The sequence below is a fragment of the Herpailurus yagouaroundi genome, unplaced genomic scaffold (genome assembly GCF_014898765.1).
Source record: "Herpailurus yagouaroundi ecotype Mexico unplaced genomic scaffold, PumYag 483, whole genome shotgun sequence".
Taxonomy (NCBI): Eukaryota; Metazoa; Chordata; class Mammalia; order Carnivora; family Felidae; genus Herpailurus; species Herpailurus yagouaroundi.
In genome coordinates, this window is record NW_024412700.1 from 3,532,281 (window position 1) to 3,550,699 (window position 18,419).

At 62.3% G+C, this 18,419-nt stretch overlaps 1 long non-coding RNA gene across 1 annotated transcript in view; it reads left to right on the forward strand.

The window, feature by feature from the left end:
- The first annotated feature begins 119 nt into the window (after positions 1-119).
- The window catches only part of LOC121022942 (uncharacterized), a 30,409-nt gene continuing 12,109 nt past the window's right edge, over positions 120-18,419 (forward strand). The window contains exon 1 of the long non-coding RNA XR_005787180.1: positions 120-296. This is a non-coding gene — a long non-coding RNA (uncharacterized LOC121022942). The remainder of the gene's footprint in view (positions 297-18,419) is intronic.

The window sequence follows — 18,419 nt, forward strand, 5'->3', positions numbered from 1 at the left end:
CCCCGCCGCTGGGCACAGCCGGGGTGTCCAGCGCCGCGCCGCCCGCTCCCCCTCGGGGGGAGGGGGTCCCCGCCCCCCCCCCCCCCCCCCCCCCCGCGCAGACCTGCAGACCCTCCCTCCGCACCTCCCCGGGCTTGGGCCGCGGGGCCCTGCGGCAGGGGCGCGTGTGAGTGTGCACGAGCGCGTGAGTGTGCCGGGGGCGGGCGGCGAGCCGGCGCCAGGCTCCAGGAGGGACAAGAGGCCTGCTCGGTTCCGAAAAGACCGATGAGAACGCGGGCGCGCCCGATTCCGTGCGGGTGAGTGTCGGGGGGCATCTCTCTCCGGTGGCCCTGGGCTTGGGGGGTGGGGGGATGGCGGCTCCGGGGGTGGTGGGGGACCGCTGCCCGCAGACCCCCTGGCCCAGCCCGAGCGAGCGCGGCCTCCCGCCCCCGGGCGCCCCGCTCCACCTGCGGGACGAGGGGGAAGCGAGCTGGCGGCTGCTGAGAGCTGCTCCCCGGGTTCACGGTCAAGGGCGGCCCAGCGGCGTGTGCGGGGCGGGGCGGGGCGGGGAGGTGGGGGCCCGGCGCGCCCAGGGAGCCCTGCAGGCAGAGCCCGGGAGCGGGCAGGAATCTCGGGCGACGGGCGGGCGGGGCCTCGAGGCAGGCTTCGGAGGGAGGACGGTGCACTCGGGGACGTGGTTTTGTTCCTCTCCTCCGCCGCCGTGGAGTTGAGTTTCAGCACTGGCAGGGGGCGGGCTGGAAGGAGAAGGAGGCCGTGAGCGCAGAACGCCCTCCCACACACACACCTGCAGCAGAACGTGGGCAGGTGGACGTCTTCCAGCCACAGAGTCCTATGCAGCGACCCGCGGGTCTGGGGAAGGAGAGCGGCGGGCGGAGCGCGGCCGGGACGGGGCTTGGGAGGCCTGTTTTCCATCCCAGATAGGCCGAGGAGCCCCTCACTAGCCGTGGGGTGAGTGAAGGTGGACTGGACAGTGTCCCCCCGCCTCTGGAGCCCTGCCCTCCCAACGGTGACTTCTCCCATCTCTGTCAGTGTCCTGGGGCCATAACAGGGTCCTGCAGGCTGGGGGCTTGAGACAGCAAATGTATTCTCTCCCGATTCTGGAGGCTGGAAGTCCGAAATTGAGGTGTGGGCAGGGCCTTCGTTGCCTCTCCCCAGCTTCTGGAGAATTCTTGGTTCTCCTTAGCTCCGCGACGCAGCATTCCAAGACCGCATCGTCACATGGCCCTCTTCTCCCTGCGAGCCTCCTGGCCTCATCTTCCCTCAGTGCCCGCAGAGGCCTCTGCTCCTACCAGGCCTGCAGATGGCCTTGGGGGTCCCTGAGAGACGACCATGGGTCCCAGCAGCCCAAGAGGCCGCCAGGGGAGAGCAGGAACAGAATAGCAACACTGCCCGGGGAGCCTTGCACGTCCCCTCTCTGTTCCTGAGGAGCCAGGGCTTGGAGCAAGGTGGGCATCTTGGCTGGCTCTTTCCTCCCAGCAGATCGCCGTGTCGCCCCGGGATGCGCTCAGGGTCCTTCCCCCTCTTGACCTCACCCCATCCCCTCCTCCCTTCCCTTCCGGGGCTAGAGTCTTGATGGAGCAGGGACTGAGCGTGGTGGCTGACGTTGGCCGTTCCCCAAAGGGGTTGCGACAGAACAGCGCATCCCCAGGAGACTTGGGGCTCTGTGGCGCCCTCCAGAGTGAAGGGTTCCGGGGCCCCTGGAAAACCTCAGCTCCACCGAGCCCTCGGGCTGTGAGTGGGTCTCACGCATGGCTGGGACCTCAGGCCAGGGAAGGGGCAGTCACCGTGCTTGCAAACTTGTTGGTCCCTTCCAGCTCTAAGAACTTGGAACCTGTTACAAGCTAAAGCTGGCCTCCTCCGCCAGGATGCCCTTCCCTGCACTGTTTCCCCACCTCCTCCTAATTCCAGGCCAGGAAGTGTGTCCCTCATCTGGATCCTGTGACACCAGGCCCGAGGTCTGTCACCACACCAGTTCCATCGTGCCCGCTCCATGCTTGCACACGTGAAATCCCGACGCGATGCCTTTGTTTCTGTGTCCCTGGCTGACAGGGACTTTCACGGGCCCGTGTGCAGTAGGTACTTAATTAATGCAAGTGAATGGGTGTCTGGCCACCTCTCCCTGGATGGGGATAAAGGGAGCACTCCCCTGACTTAAGCCCCTTTTCCTGCAAGTTGTGTTCCAAGAAGACAGGACTTGTAGCAACGATCCACGCGTCCCTCGTTCTACCCAAACTTCATCTACAGGGGGAAAGGGAAGGAAGCCGTGTGGATTAAAACTCAGACAAGACCCCCAAGCAGAGAATTCGGGATTCCCGAGCGTGATCGCTGGGGCCCGTATCCCGCCGTGGGAGGGGTGGTGCTGCAGACCGGAAGTGGGTGGAACAGGCAGCTCTGGGGCCGGTGCACCTGCTGGTCCGCCCGGAGCCCCAGGCCGCGGGCGTGTTCCCGTGTCACACCAGGCATCTGCACCTCCCAGAGGGTTTGCTGCCCCCTCAGCCTCGGCAGGGAGCTGGCGCTCCCGCCTTTCCCGCCAGCACCTTAAGGCCCCCGGTTTCCTTGACCTTTGCGTCAATTTAATTGTAGGAATGGTGAGGCTGGTTTGTGCACCGCGTGACGCTGAGTGGATGCGTGTCGGAAGAAATGGTCGGCGCCACAGGAATGCAGGCCCTCGGGCAGCAGGTACCGTGTGCCGGGCGCGGTTGTTCACGGGACGCACCCGGCCAACCCTCACGTCGAGTCTGCAAGGGTGGCGCTTTCGTCATCCCCACCCTCTGCAGGACGGAGCAGATGGCGGGGGGGGGGGGGGGGTCAGCGTCTGCTCGGCCACTGGGGAGGAGGGGCCAAGCCTCCGTCCTTGGGCAGACCACTCAGCTCGCCCCTCTGTGAACACCTCTACGCGTCCTCCGCTCCCCGAGACAGTGAGCTGTAGGTCGTTTGGAGGGCGTCCTGCACATTGTGCGCGGATCAAGGCACATCCGGCCCCATCAGCACAGGGCATCGTGCAGAACTTAGGGCGCCGTGTCAGAAGGAGCCCGGGACTAGGCCCGCGGCATCTGGCCCCTCATCTAGGTAGGGGAGGCTTGGGGCAACTCATCTCTCTGGATGTCAGCTCCTACGCAGGCTGCTTTCTCATCTGTACAAGGAAGCCACTGCAAGTCAACTCTGTGGGGCCATGGGGACCATCCAAACGGGGACAATGGAAGCTCCCTTGAAAAGTGCCGGGCAGTGCACAAAGGCAGCCGTCTGCCGTCGTGAAAGTGAGCCCCCTTGGAGGACACCCTCACAACACAAGTAAACCTGGGGCAGAAGGTTCTGGTTGCTTAGACCAGAACAAAGCCCTTCATCCCAGCGCGGAGAAAAGAGAACTGGCCAGGAGTCAGACCATTTGGGTTTTAGCCTGTCAAAGCCTTTTAAGTGTTCTGCTTCGTCAAAGGGTGTGTTACAAACTCAGCTTATTTTAAGGTCCCCTTCGCTCAAAACCTTTGATGTTTCATATTTGAGCAGGAGGCTGTTCCTCCCTCAGACAGGGCGTCCTCGGCTTTCTCTGCCGAGTCCCCTGCGCATGGTCGCGGCCCCTGCACCTGCAGACCAGTGTGTTCTCCTCGGGGGTGCGGTCGTGGCCTTGGAGAGGGGGCTGGGGGGCTGCTGGGTGAGGAGGTGCTGGGTGGAGCCTCTGTAAGACAGGACCAGATAGGAAGGGATGGCCAGGCCTAGGGGGGCAACACTCCCACCAAAGCGGGGAACAGGCGCCCCGGCACCAGGGGGGGTGTGCCCCCCACTGTTCGCGGAGAGAAAAAGCAGACTCGCCTCCCGCCCCGTAGCGTCGGAAAGAAGAAACTGGGGTTCTCAGTGGTCCGGTGAGTTACCCGAGACCCCAGACTACACTCTCAGTCTGTCTGTCCCACTCTTACTGATTTCACCAACACACGCGTTTGGGCTAACGAGTCCTGCCCGCAAATGTGGCGGTCTCGTTAGGAGAGCGCCACCAGCGCTAAGGACACAGTGACGGAAGGCTGGGGGCCAGTGAGTAGCTGTGCCCTGTCCTTGTGGTCGGTGCCGGTGCAGCGGGAGTTCCGGGGAGGCGGGGCCTTCTCAGGGTTTGCAGGACACCAGGCCCTGACCGTCTCCATGTGCGCGTGCCGGTCCCCCCGCTCCAGACAGCCAGGCCTGCCCTGTCGGGCACCTGCTGGGTGTCCCTGGGAAGCCTGCACGCGGGCTCTCTGCGCCCCTCCCTCCCAGCCTGCGCTGTCCTCTCTCACACGGTCCCCAGCACGGGTGTCCCAGGGATTTCCCCGAACCCGACATTTGGCCGCTCTCATCTTGGGGACTCGAGGAGGCCAAACACGGTCAGCGGCCAGGGTGGGAGAGATCACCCCTGTTATGCAGAACCCCCCAACATTTCCCGGCTATAGATTGACTTTACCACTTTGCAAGAGCTGCTCCCGTGGGAGGGGCGGTGCTGACCCGGAGGCTGAGGAGCTGGCCAGGTCTCCGGGGGGAGGGGGGGGCGGAGGGCTGGCAGTGAGCTGCATCCCGGGCCCCGAGGCCACGTTGCCTCCTGGCTGGGCCGAGGGGGCTGGGTGGGAGCCGCCGGTACCCCCACAGCACTGTAGGGTAGCTCTTGTCCCGTTTCACAGCAGGGAAACTGAGGCCCAGGAGGGCAGGTCATGGGTTGGAGGTCACCAGCCAGTAAGGCACGGAGCGCTCCACCCCTAGGCCACATCAGCCTCCAGTACAGGTGTAGTGCCTGGTGTGGGTGCCTCTGAGACACCCCTTCTCCTTAGTAGACCCCTGATGCAGAGGGGTCTCCAGAAGCAAGAGACTGCGGCTGCCGGGTGCACCATGCAAGGGCTTGCTTCCAGGGTGTGGACTTCAGGCCAGTGTGAGCCTGGCGGACTCCACGAGCACCTGCCTGGTCTGAGATCAGGCAGGGGGCGGGGTGGGGGGGTCTGGCCGGAACGCCAGTGAGCTGAGACTCGGGCCCTTAAAGGAGCTATGTGGTGGCCCAGGGGGCAGTCCAGCAGAAGAGTGCTGGGGCGGGCCGGAGAAGACAGGGCTGGCCTGTGGGGCCACCTAGAGGACGCCTCCTCCGGCTTGGGGCTAAGGGACTGGTGGGCAGTGAAGGCCGCTTGGAAAAGCAAGAAGAGGGCCGGTGACGGATCTGGACCCTCATCCCGAACACAGCGGGTTGTCTGGGAACGGCTTGAAGTTCACGGTCAGCTTGCAACGAGCGTCAGTCACGTCCCCAAGGGGAGAGAGGTGGCCCGTGGAAGGGGACACGGGTGTGGACGCCTGGGCCGGTGATGGCAGGCAGCAGCCCCCACCCCGTGGCTTAGGGGCGGTCACCTGATGCTAGAGGAGAGGGGACAGACAAGGAGCAGGGGACGCGCACCTCTGATTTCCTGTTGACCTCCCACCGCTCAAACCCAACTGGAGCCAAAGGCCAAGGCAGCTGCTGGGTTGTGCCCAGTTAACTCCTCCAGGCGCAGAGAAGGGCAGTCAGGTGGGGACGACCCGGCCCAGAGGCCATAGGACCAGGCGGCCCCCCCTCTGTGACGGGGAAGCCCCCACGCCTACCACTCCGCGGTCCCCGGTTCACGAATAGAGAGGAGTCCCCAAGGGCGCCCCCACCCCGGTCCGGCATAAACAGCCCTGCGGTGCTTTATTCAGAGAAAACCAACCAGCGGGAGCTCTGGCCCTTGTCGAGGGGGCTCTGTCCACCCACAGGGCTCCGCTCACGCTCCCCGTTTGGCATGTCACTCCCCTCACTGCCCCCGTCACGGGCACGTCGTGCAGGGTGCGGTGGGGCCAGCCTGCGGGGGCGCGTGACCCAGATCGCGCCGGGCCTCCCGCCAGATCCCAAAAGGACCAGGCCACGGGCTTTCGTCGGCGGCCGGGGTGGGTGCCGTGGAGTAGGAGGTACCACGTGTGTCCCGGGACCGTCACCTGTGCGGTCCCCCCCTTCCCACGTCAGCCGCTGAGTGATACGCTCTCTGAACGAAGCGAGGGAGACCCAGGCTCTCCGGTGGGTCCCTTCGTTGGGTTCTGGCTGCGAAGTAAAGGGAAATCCAGAAACGCCGTGGCTGGAAGCTTAGGGCCCAGGTGTGGGGCACACACGGTCCTCAGCGCTACCCGGCTTCGTAAGGGACGCCGAGGTACGGAGCCCGAGGGACACAGGGACGCCAACAAACTTCTCGCCAACTCCGTGCACCCAGGATGGGGGGAAGGCAGGGCGGGGTGGGGGGCGGTCTTAATCAAGGCAAGTGACTAAATGGCAGTGACATTCAAATTAACATTATTCACCTTTGGTCTGGAGAACAGTGAGCGGATGATCCCAAGTCGTGTATGTTTGAGTGGCAAGTCGTTAACTATAAAAACTCACAGTATGGGGGCGCCTGGGTGGCTTGGTCGGTTAAGCGTCCGACTTCGGCTCAGGTCACGATCTCGCGGTCCGTGGGTTCGAGCCCCGCGTCGGGCTCTGGGCTGATGGCTCAGAGCCTGGAGCCTGTTTCTGATTCTGTGTCTCCCTCTCTCTGCCCCTCCCCCGTTCATGCTCTGTCTCTCTCTGTCCCAAAAATAAATTAAAAACGTTGAAAAAAAAAAAGATTTAAAAACTCACAGTATGGTGTCTCTTGAAAAATACTGCAAAATGAAAAGCTTAAAGCCTGTATTTTCCCATTTCATTAAAATATGAGTGTGACACCCCCCCCCCCCCACCGCCCCGCCGCGTGGGAACGTAGCGGGCAGACCGCCGCCGGCTGGGCTGAGAGTTCACGGTCCCGGCCCAGCGCTCAGAACCCCGCCCGCGTGCCGGGCCCAAGGCTGCCCAAGTGTTTAAAATGTCGGAGAGCCACTCTCAATATGCACGGCCTGGGACGCGGGCTTAATAAAGCATCCTCCTTCACAGTCGCTGGTCGTGCCGACAAAACGCAGCCGCTGAGGCCGGGGAAGCCCGCGAGGCTGCGGCCTGGAGTCACGCGCTTTCCAACCCCGGGCGGGAGGGGTGCGGTGTGTAGAGTCGTGTGCAAACCCCGAGTCTGTCTGCGGCTTCATTTCCACGCCAGGCCCGGCGGCAAAGTGATGCGATGGGAGACGCGTGGTGTTTTGGGGCAGGACCGACACGTCTGCTCACAGGCTGAGCTCCAGGGAGCCCTGGGGACCCCGGCCCAGACGCTCCTCTGGCTGGTGGCTGTGACCTTCCCCCCCCCCCGCCCCCCCCCGTGGCCCCTGCGGCCAGGAGGGAGGGCAGGGCTCCTCTGGAGGGAGGGAAGGGGTGGAAGGCCAGGAGATCCCCCGACGACGGGGCGGAACAGCCCAGAGTCAAGGTGCTTGTGGACCACTGGGTTTAGAGGCTCGTCTTCTTTGAACGGGGCTCTCAAAATCAGGAACCAGGGCCCTATGCGATTTGTACGGTCTGTAGAATTTCCATTCCCAACATTGGAAAGACGTGTAAAAATACGAACATGTGCAAAAAATAAACAAGTGTAGAAAGTAAAAAAGAAAAAAAAAAAAACCCCATCCACCACCCGTCAGAAGTAAGAGTGAAATGAATGTGTTTGTTTTCCATAGAAAGTATGAAAAAAACAGCTCTGTGTTGCTTTAGGAATCGGCCCCGGGCTCTGAAAGCCGGGGAAAGAAATCATTTAAAATTTAATTTTAAACGAATGATGCTTTCTTGAGAATCTCCATTCTGGGCCCATCGCCCTAGCAGCACAGACCACACTTTCCTTAGATACCAAATTAATTGCTTTGCTGAGAAGCCCCGCAGTCACCCAGGAGGGACTGAGGGGCCGCCCCTCCCCCGTTTCACCTGCGACCTGAGAGCTGGCGCCTCCCACGGTCCTGGCCTTGGGGACTGTGTCTGAAACAATGAAGGAAATGCGACTGTTGTACAAACTGGGTTTGAAATGCCTTTTCCAGACTTGCTTCTGGAAAGGCACCGTTTGGTCTTTGGACGCCATCCAGGCGATGTCGAGATCACCGCCCTGAAGGGACCCCTGGTGGTCTCTTCCAGGGGGCAGAGGTCCTGGCCGCAGGGAGGGAGGGCTGCCCGCTTCTCCCGTCCCTCGATGGAAGCCGGCCCGTGGTCAGGGGGTGCACTGGCCTCCCGCCCACCACACACAGCCGCTCGAGACCGAGTCTGCTCTGTTATCGACTCTCCGCCCCTCGAGGACCACAGGGACCGTGGGGAGGAAACGGGGAGACCATGGAGGGGCTGAGGAGCCTCAAGGCGGGCGAGGCTGTTGGCCTGGGTGCAGGCCGCGGGGGACGCCTTAGCGCCCACCCTTGTTGGGGCGCCCATGGTTGTCTTTCCGGAGACAATGGCACGGCTCCCTACTCACACTCTGGGAAGGGCATCCCTGCAGGGGAGGTTCCAGCGGGCCCCAGGCAGCACCCTCTGCAAGTGCTATTTCCTGCCCACAACGTTTCGGTTCCAGTAAGTCGGGCGTGTGAGCACTTGACGCCTCAGAAAGCCAGCTCGGAGGAGCGCTCCCCCGCGGTGTGGACAAGGAGGACGACGGCACGGCCGCAGCCTCGCCCGAGGACACGGACGCTTACCCCAGCTCCCCTCTCTCCCCAAACGCCAAGCAGCCCGCGTGCGTGAACCCCTTTGTTCTCCTGGCTGCCGTTCCGAATTTACAATATTTGATCGAAGCTGCACGAGAATAATGATCCCCGCTCCTGAATGTTTTCACGACGGCACACTGAGGAGCCGGCGGTAACGAAACGGCGAGGGGCGCCGTGTGATTCCCCGGCCAGCCAGAGGCTGGGGGCCGCCGCTGAGGGTCCCTGCCGCCCCCGGGGCCCGGCGTGATTGATGAAAACCCTCCCGGAAGGCGCTCCCACTCGGCCATGCTTTTAATATACGTCTTAACACGGTTATGCTTTTAATACACGTCGTAACGCGTGGGAGCGTGCCGGGGCGGGTGCCGCTGGCCTCCTCGGCCTCATCCGTGACTGTGGGTCACCCGGCTGCCCAAAGGCCCTCAGACGTCATCATAAGTGACACTTCTCCCACCACCCGTGCGTCAGTGACCTTATCAGGTGCGGAACGAGGGGGAGAAACAGACCGGTGGCCTCACCCTCTGACAGCTTACCGCACCCCCACCCCTAACCCTTCGGGGACAGGGACGTTGAGCTCCGGGTGAGAGTTCCTATTTTCTTTATTCTTACATTTTCTTGGAACCAGAGAATCTGCTCTGGGAGTCCACCAAAGTGAGTTTGGGTCCTGCCACTTGCTAGCCACGAGTCAGGCAACTCACTCTCCCAGAGCCTCCGCTACCGTCCCCGTAAAATACGGGCAAACGTAACGGGATGCTGTGACTGCTAGACCACCAACCGGGGCTCAGGCACTCACGAAACAGCGGGTTCGCCCAGTAAGTGTCCTCGGACCAGTTGCCCCATGTGGTCGCTGTTGTGTCAAGGTTCAGCTTTGGGCTCGTGGTGCCGCCTGTTTACTGGGCACCTATTATGCGTCGGTGCTAACGCGGAGACAAACCGTGCCTGGCGCTGCCCCGCAGGGCCTCACGGATCACACACGTGGAGAGACGAGCAGGTCGCAAGGCTGGAGAGGGCGCGGTGCCCGAGGCGGGGTCGGAAGGTGCGAGCTGGAGCTTGGAGGGGTGGATGACGCCAGGAAGAGCATTTGGCCAGAAGGAACAGCGGTCACAGAGACACAGAACCACGGCCTCCCTGGTACGTTGCCGGAGCCTCCGGGAGGGCTCATGGGGGGTGAGCTCAGGGCAGGCTCCTGGACGTGTGGCCGTGGGCTGGGACCCTGTCCTGCGAGCAAGAGGGCACCATAGGGGTGTCTGATGAGGGAAGTGACATGGTCAACATTTTGCTTTGGGAGGACAGTTCTGCCAGGAATGTTTGCCTGGGAGGAGGTGAGGACAGCCCGGGGGACAGCGGCTACGGAGGTGAGCCAGAGGAGTATGGGGCAGAGCTGGGGTGAGGTCTCAGGGAGACCGCAGAACGGAAGGCAGGTGCGGGCCAGGCAGGACAGAGGTGACAGCGCCTTGGACCAAGAGGGCACATCCCGTGATGCAGGGCTTCCCGGGGACTCTCCTCACAGCAGCCCCGGGGGGGTGGGGGGTGGGGGTGGGGGCTGGCCATTTGTTGCTTGCACCTACCTTACAGGCATGGCCCTGGGGCTGGGACAAATGTCGCCATCTGTCCAACCCACGTCGCTGGCGCACGCTGAAACCACCCAAGGCTTCCGCACTGCTTCCCAGACTCGACGTGCGCCTCCCAGGACCCCAGGGATGACGCAGGGAATGCGTCCCCACGCACCCCCTCTGGGACCACCTTCCCCTGTCTCCGGGTGCCAAGGGCGCTGAGCGAGGCCTCGGCCAGGACCGGCCAGTCGGCCGGCAGGCCGCAAGACTTGGGGCTGACGCGATGTCAACTCGGTGCGGTAACGGTGGTTTTCCCGCTACAAACGGGGAGTAGTGTCTGTGGAAACAGTGCAGGCTGCCTGGTGGCTGGCCCGTTTCCACAGTGGAAACCGGCTTGTGGGATATGTTTTAAAGGTCTAGCGTGGGGGCACCTGGGTGGCTCAGTCGGTTGAGCGTCCGACTTCGGCTCAGGTCATGATCTCTCGGTCCGTGAGTTCGAGCCCCGCGTCGGGCTGTGTGCTGACGGCTCGGAGTCTGGGGCCTGTTTCGGATTCTGTGTCTCCCTCTCTCTCTGCCCCTCCCCTGCTCATGCTCTGTCTCTCTCTGTCTCAAAAATAAATAAACATTAAAAAAATTTTTTTAATAAAAAAAATTAAAAAATATAAAGGTCTAGCGTCATAAGAATGCAGAAAAGCTGCTCCTGACTCTCCATTCCCTCCTGCAATCCTGCCCCAGCCGCCCAGCCCCGTGGGGGCTGCTCCCCTGCCCAGCTGGGCTCTTCCCACTTTGCTGCCTGAGAGCTGCAGGCTTTTTTTTAAGTTTATTTATTTATTTTGAGACAGAGCGCACGCGCACAAGCCACGGAGGGGCAGAGAGAGAGAGAGAGGGGAAGAGAGAATCCCAAGCAGACCCCACGCTCAGCGTGGAGCCCTACGCGGTGCTGGAATTCACAAACCTTGAGATCGTGACCTGAGCCGAAATCAAGGGTCGGGGGCTTACCTGATGGAGCCACCCAGGCGTCCTGAGATGCGCGTGTGAGCGCTTAGCCGCGGTCGGCCAAGCAGAGCTGGGGTGCTGCCTGAGTAGGAAGCTGGCTTGTCTGGCTGGTGAACACACTTCCAGATGCACGGGCCTCGTGTTACCCGTCGCGGATGGTGTCATCCTCCGTGCCCGTGGACCGTCACGCAGCAGCTCGGTACCCGCGGGAACGGTCTCACCTGAGGGGGGAGGGGACGGGGCGAAGGGGGGGGGATCAGGCTCACCTGGGCAGCTTGGTTACCCAGACGCCCTCAAGCTACTTACACAGGCTGAAGACACAGGAGGGCGTTGAGGGCAGACTCCTGGCGCACGGCACAGGGGTCCTGAAGTCACGGTCCGGAAAGACACGGGTGGGAATAACACCCCACGGAGGCAGCGGGCAGCCAGAGTCCCTGCGAGCATCTCTCTGGAGCTGCGCGTTGAGAGCCTTCGGTGTTGAGCCTTGAGGTCAGCCGTGGTGGGAGCATTTCTACCATGAAATCCAGCGAACGGCACAAATCGGGCGCCCTGCCCCCACCCCCGAGCAAGCCTGCGGACACATCCCCGCGGAGAACGGTCTCAGGGCCTGGACGTCCCAGAGGGGTCGCCGGCCGCCTCGGAAATGAGAACGAACCCGGGCTTTGAGGGTTCGCTGTGTTTAAGGCCTGTCCACCTGGCCAGGCCCGAGTCCAGATTTAAGCAGCCCATGCTGGTCCCCACGACCCGATCCCGGCCACTTGCCTGGCCCTGACCTCACGTTAGTTGGGTGCTGGGTCTCGTAAAACTTCTCACAAGACAACAGCACTGTTGTCTTATTGATTTAGGTGTTTATTTAACACCTGATATGTGCCAGGCCCCGGTGCGAAGGACCTCATGCGCACGAATCGTTTCATTTTCTCCAAACGCCTACGAGGCGGATAATGGTTTCCACATTTTAACACCGGAGGAAGCTGAGTGGGAGGAGTTGAACCGCGTCCCGCAAAACTACGCTACGGTCCTACCCGTGGGAACCCCAGAACGTGCCCTGTGAGTAAACCGGGGTCATCGTACAGGGACTGAGCTCAGGCGAGGTCGCCCTGGTGGGTCACGCACAGGCCCCCACCCTGGGAAAAGCAGGGAGGTCTGGACGCAGACACAAGGGAGGAGCCGCGGGGGCGAGGCGGAGACGGGGCGGGTCAAGCCACAGGTCACTGGCAACAGCAGAGCCGGGAGAGGAGCAGGAGACAGGTTCCCTCACAGCCTCAGGAGGAAGCGACCCTGCCGACCTTGATGCTGGGCCTCTGGTCTCCAGAGATGCCGGGAGGCTCGCAGAGGGCAGGACGGGGCCGCGTTCACAGGCGCCCGAGGGGACACGACCACAGTGTGACGCCCCAGGGACCCTCAGGAGCAGATGGCCCAACCCCTTGGTTCCCAGAGGCAGACACTGAGGCTCGAGGAGGAGGGGACGCCTGGAGCGTCGCGGAGCAGGGGCCAGGACCGGAGTGGAGGACTGCGGAGTCCCCGCGTGTGGCCCGGCTCCCCAGCCCGCCCCGAGGTCGCTGTGTCCCCAGCCCTGGGTGTCCCCCCGGGACAGCTCACCATGTGGCCGCAAGAGTCCCCCGCTGCTGCCAGGCCCCGCCTCGCCCGCCTGCCCACGGACCCGCGCACACCCCTCGAGAACTTTGGCTCCTCGCAGGTGGCATCTGAGGCCCCTGGAGTTTTCCAGAAGGAAAAACATAGTCCTTCCTCCTTTCCCTTTGACTACGTTCAGTCATCTTTGCGCCAGGGAGAAGTCCCCGTGTGACTTCTGTCGGACGTCTGACACTTCCCTCTGAGCAGCAGCCCAGGGGGCCCGCCGTAGAGGCTGAGGCGGGAGAGGCTCATCTCGGGGGCTAATGATCGCGCTGGCCTCAAATGGTTGCCGCGAGAGGGACAGCGGCCAGTGCACTGTAACCTCACGCGTTAAGGAGATCAGTGAGCGCAGGAGCAGAGAAGGCTGCCCGACGAAGTGTGTCCGTCTGGGGTGTGCCCTGTAACCCAGAGGGATACGCGGTCCACGGGGGCCTCGGTGGCAGCCCAGACCTCACGCGGGTCCCCCCTCCTGTCTTGCTGCCCTTTGTGCTGTGCCCTGGGCGTCCTCCACGGCTCCCGGCCTCCCTCGAGTCTCCCTCGTGCGTCACAACCAGCACAGACACGGCCCGTCGAGGTACGGCGGTGCGCAGGACTCGGTTGGACTTGCGTGGAAACTTCTAGAAGGGGCTGGAGGGGCTCGCTGCAACGCCGTTAGGTCCCAATCACGCTGGAGGTGACTTCCCACGCCGTCCCCTTGCAAACGTGCAAGTCACACGGGAACATCTGTAAACTGCTGGAGGCTCCACCGCGTGAGCTGCAAAAAATGAAAGTCCTCTGACTTTGCCAGCTCAGTGACGCTGCCGGGGGCCAGTTTGTAGCGCTTCTGCCAGAAACCCAGCTGGCATGAAAGGGGGTTTTTAATCCAGCCTGGAGTAGCCTCCCGCGTTCAGAATCCTTTGCACGACTGCAGAAGTCTCCAGCAGGCCCCGTTTTCCCTACGGCTAGAGGAGGCGCCACGTCTCGGCCGGCACCGTTTGGGAGCCAGATCCTCGTGGCCCGAGCCAGGGGCAGAGGCCGGGCCAGCAGGTCCCGTCCGCGAGCCGAGGGCCCCAGCATGGGGACAGCTCTGATGAGGGGAGGTATGCACGTGGGATGCAAGCACAGCGTTCAGACCAAAGGGGAGAGCTCTCCGAAGAGACGCGGACAGCTGAATTCAAGAGAAACAACACAGATCGGCGACCAGGCTTTTCAGCCCCCGATTCTCTTTGTGCATCCGGTCTAGCTCCCAAAACCCCGGCGGAATCGGACCCCCGCTCACGTGGCTCGGGTGCACAGACCTTCGTCCACTCCCACCGCCTGCAGAACAAAGGCCACGTGCTTCATTCTGCCTTCTCTCCTGCAAAAAACAGAACGTTTTTTTTTTTTTTTTCAACGTTTATTTATTTTTGGGACAGAGAGAGACAGAGCATGAACGGGGGAGGGGCAGAGAGAGAGGGAGACACAGAATCGGAAACAGGCTTCAAGCTCTGAGCCATCAGCCCAGAGCCTGACGCGGGGCTCGAACTCACAGACCGCGAGATCATGACCTGGCTGAGGTCGGACGCTTAACCAACTGCGCCACCCAGGCGCCCCTCAGCGGGACTTTTTATGTAAAGTGCCAGAAGATTCTTTTTCTCCTCGAGGAGCTTGGGCCCAGGCGCCCCCAGAACGGTTTTTAAACTGATGGTGAGGATTGTGTTCGTCGAGCCCGCAGGCTCCCGTCCATTCGGCCAAAGGAGCTTCAGCCCGGGGCCTGTCCATTGGGTGGGGGCGGCGGCCCGCACCCCAGGGCCCGGCCGGGGTCGCTGCGGGACGCTTGCACGCTGGCCACGTTCTCTGACCTGGGGCGGGGGGTGGGGGTGGGGTTGCTGTTTGGGCTTACTTCCGTCTCTCCAGATCTGCTCCTGGGGTCTCGGCACGGCGGCCAGCTGAGTCACGGATTCCTCCGTGTGCGCCCCGTGGCCTCGAGAATACTGTCCTGGTCTGGCCCCCACAGCCTTCGGAGCCCTCCCCGCCCCCTCGCCCACAGCTCCCTGGACACCAGAAGATCTTCAGGCCTCGCACCCGGGCTCGCACACTCTCCCCCTCACTCCCACCCGCAGAAAACTTGCTCGCCTCGAGGTCCAGGACAGACACCCCTCCTTGTGAGCAGACTTCCTGCTCCCACAGCCACGAAGTCCAATGAACTGCCCCCTTGTCTACAGGCGCGACCAGAGACCACACCGTTCCGGCTGTCCTGTGCTTCCTGTCCACGCTCGGGGCACACACGTTACTGCACAATCGCGTGCAAGTGCCTGAAAGAGAAAGGCTGTGGGTTGGTCCTCTCTGCCTCTTGCCTGATGCCGTGGACAGAATCTAACAGACGGTATAGGTTGGAAAAGGTGCAAAGAAGGGTGTGTTAGGGGCTGAATTGTATCTCCCCGGATTCGCACGTTGAACCCTAACCCCGGGACCTCAGAACGCGACGGCATTTGGAGACGCGATGTTTAAGGAGGTGATTGAGGTAAAAGGAGGTCACCAGGGTGGCCTTGATCCAATTCGACTGGTGTCCTTATAAGAAGAGGAGATCAGGGCATAGACGCACGGGGGGAGGATGGTGTGAGGACTTGGGGAGAAGACGGCCGCCCACGCGCTGGGGAGAGAGGCCCCAGGAGGAACCAGCCCTGTGACACCTTGGTGTGAGACTCCCAACCTCCGTCAGTCCCCGTCCCTCTCTCTGCCTCGTTCCCACCGCCACCCGCAGCTAAGAGCCTCCCCCAGCAGTCCTGTCCCGGCCTCCCTGAAGTGCCTGCCGGGGGCTCAAAGGACACAGCCCTCTCCAGCCGCCACCGGCCCGGAGGCCGCCTCTGCAGGCTCGTTCACGCGGGTCCCGAAGGAGCCCCTGTCGCAGGAGACCCCCTCCCAAGCTTGGAGAGGGGGCACCCAGAGAGGGAGGGGTGGGGTGTAGGAGCAGGGGAGATGGAGGGAAGCAGAGGCTGAGGGCGGAAGGGAGGCCGGCCGCCCGAAGCCTCCCCTCCACGCCGAGAGCCGCCCTGGACCTGACAGACAGCGCCCGTGCTGGTTCCTCCTGTGCGTGTGCATGCCTGCGTAAACGCCCCCGCCACACCCCTGCAGGAGAGCCGCCACCAGCAGCTGCAGGATCAGGAGATCGCAAACCCGCTCTGTTTTGAAGATGTCAGCATTCAGGCGGATCAAAAGTTGAGCCCGGAGGCTGCTGTCAGCCTCCCAAGCACATAACTTCATACAGTTTCAGAAGCCCCGGTGCAGGGCTGTGGCTGGAGGCAGGCGAGCGTCCGCTCCAAGGCTGCGGGCAGCAGGGAGGGAGGGAGAGGGGCGGGGCGGGGGGGGGGGTCGGGGGGGGGGGGGGGCGGGGGGGGCGGCATCCCCCCCGCGCCCCCTCCCGGGGGGGGGGGGGGGAGGGCCCTGGTGGAGGGGCCGAGACACCGCACCCCCCAGCTTCTCCAGGGCACCCCAGAGAAGCTCTGAGACGGCAGTGTGATTTCCTCCATGGGGCAGCCAGGAAAACAGGCTCAGAATTATCCGGGGGGGATGAGCCACAGCCAAGGCCTCCAAGTCCTAGAGCGCAGGGAGCAAGGAATAGTGGGGAAGGGCAGGGGGCCGGGGGTCACGGTCGATCAGGAATTGGTTGACGCACCATGTAGGACTGAGCAGATAGAGCTGGGTCAGTGTGAGCGTGCGGCCCCCATAGCACCCTCACAGGCTGCTTCCTGTGAGGAGTCGCTTGTACGTTTCTGCGGGCCTCTTCCCCTGTGTCCCCGTGTGTCCCCTCCCCCTTTCCTGCATCCTTAAGTCTCATTCATGGGTCATGAGACACCACCGGTGTCTCCATGACCTCACTGGGCCCTGAGCTCTAGGCGGGGATGCCTGCCCCGCTCCCAACTGTACGAATGGAAGAAAAGACCAGAGGGGGGATCTTTCATCATGCCCATTGGAAAGGCAAGGAAAGTGAGGCACGGAGAGGCCAAGACAGTTGAGGTCACATAGCTCACAAGTGGAAGGAATGCACGAAAATCCAAGCAGTCTGGACCCAGAGCCTATAATGTTCAGCACTCTTTACTTACAGGGATAATTCTTCATTTTTTTTAAACAATTTTCCTGGGGTGCCTGGGTGGCTCAGTCGGTTAAGCATCTGACTTTTTTTTTTAATTTTTTTAACATTTATTTATTTTTGAGACAGAGAGAGACAGAGCATGAACAGGGGAGGGTCAGAGAGAGGGAGACACAGAATCCGAAACAGGCTCCAGGCTCTGAGCTGTCAGCACAGAGCCCGACGTGGGGCTCGAACTCACTGACTGCGAGATCATGACCTGAGCCGAAGTCGGCCGCTTAACCGACTGAGCCACCCAGGTGCCCCTCGTCTGACTTTTTATCTCAGCTCAGGTCATGGTCTCGCCATTCATGGGATCGAGCCCCCCATCAGGCTCTGTGCTGACGGCGTGGAGCCTGCTTGGGACCCTCTCTGTCTTCCTCTCTGTGCTCCTCCCCTGCTCTCTCTCTCTCCCAAAAGAAATAAATAAACACTAAAAAAGATTTTAATTTTTCTAAGTGTAACTGTCTCCATGGTAACCTGTGGCCACATTGTCCGGGTACCGCTTTCCCAAAAAGATCCTGCTCAGCTCCCAGTGTGGGCACCCGGCACACCAGCAGGGGGGCTAGGAGGTGGGTCAGGCTAGACATGGACAGGGTCACTCTCCTCTCCTCTCGGGGGTCCTCTTGCCTCTTCCCACCTGACCCCAGCGTTCCCCTGCCTACACCCATCTCCCCTCAGGATCCCATAGCTATTAGCACTTTGTGTGGATGCTGTCGACCTGGTGAACCTCCTCGGAGTAAAGGAAGCCTCACCCGAAGGAATGAGCATCTAATAGTGAAAATCTAGGCCCGGAAGCACAACGATAGGAAGTTATTTGGGATGGGGGGGAGGATTTCCCCCGGTCCCTATGCTCAAACCGCTGGGACTGGGCGGACCGCTGTGTTTGAGGACGGCGCCCCCAGGAACGGTCTGTGCTCAGAGCCCGGGTTGTTCCGGGTCGGTGCTGACCGCAAAGGGCAGTTCCCTTCCTGCTGGGAACACCCGCGTCTTGGTGCGCGGCGGTTACAGGCCGCCCTGCAGAGGTCTGTCCGGCCCCACGCTGGGGGTCTGTCCCCACCTAACCCGGGGCACCAGGAGCCGAGTGCGAAATCTGCCTCCTAAGAGTGCAGGTGCCGGGGGCTGTGGCTCCTGGGCAAATGTCCTGGCGGCTCAGGGTTTGAGATGGTTCCTGGATGGGGAGCGTGTGCGTGTGTGTGTGCATGTGCGTGTGGGGGGTGTTTCCTGTCTCTGGAACAGTCCTCCTCCAACAACGATTTCCCGATCTCCAGCGGGGCCCGGTAGGCCGGGGCTCCCGGGAGCTGGTCTCTTGGAGAAAGCGGGGGCGACATGGGTGTTGGAAGGATACTCGAAGCCACTGAGCTTGGCCTGCTCTGACCGTCCCCGGCGCCCCCAGTGTCTCCGAATCTCGGAACGGGTTGAGGCTCGTCGGGCTTCTTTGGGCCTCGATTTCAGACCCCCCCTCACCTGTGTCTCATCAGCCGCGTCTGGACACGGAGACAGGGCTCTGACATCCAAACTCCACTCACCCGCCCTGCGGACGCCCCGGGGACCCCCGTGGCTGCAGTTGGCCTGCCCTCGGGCCC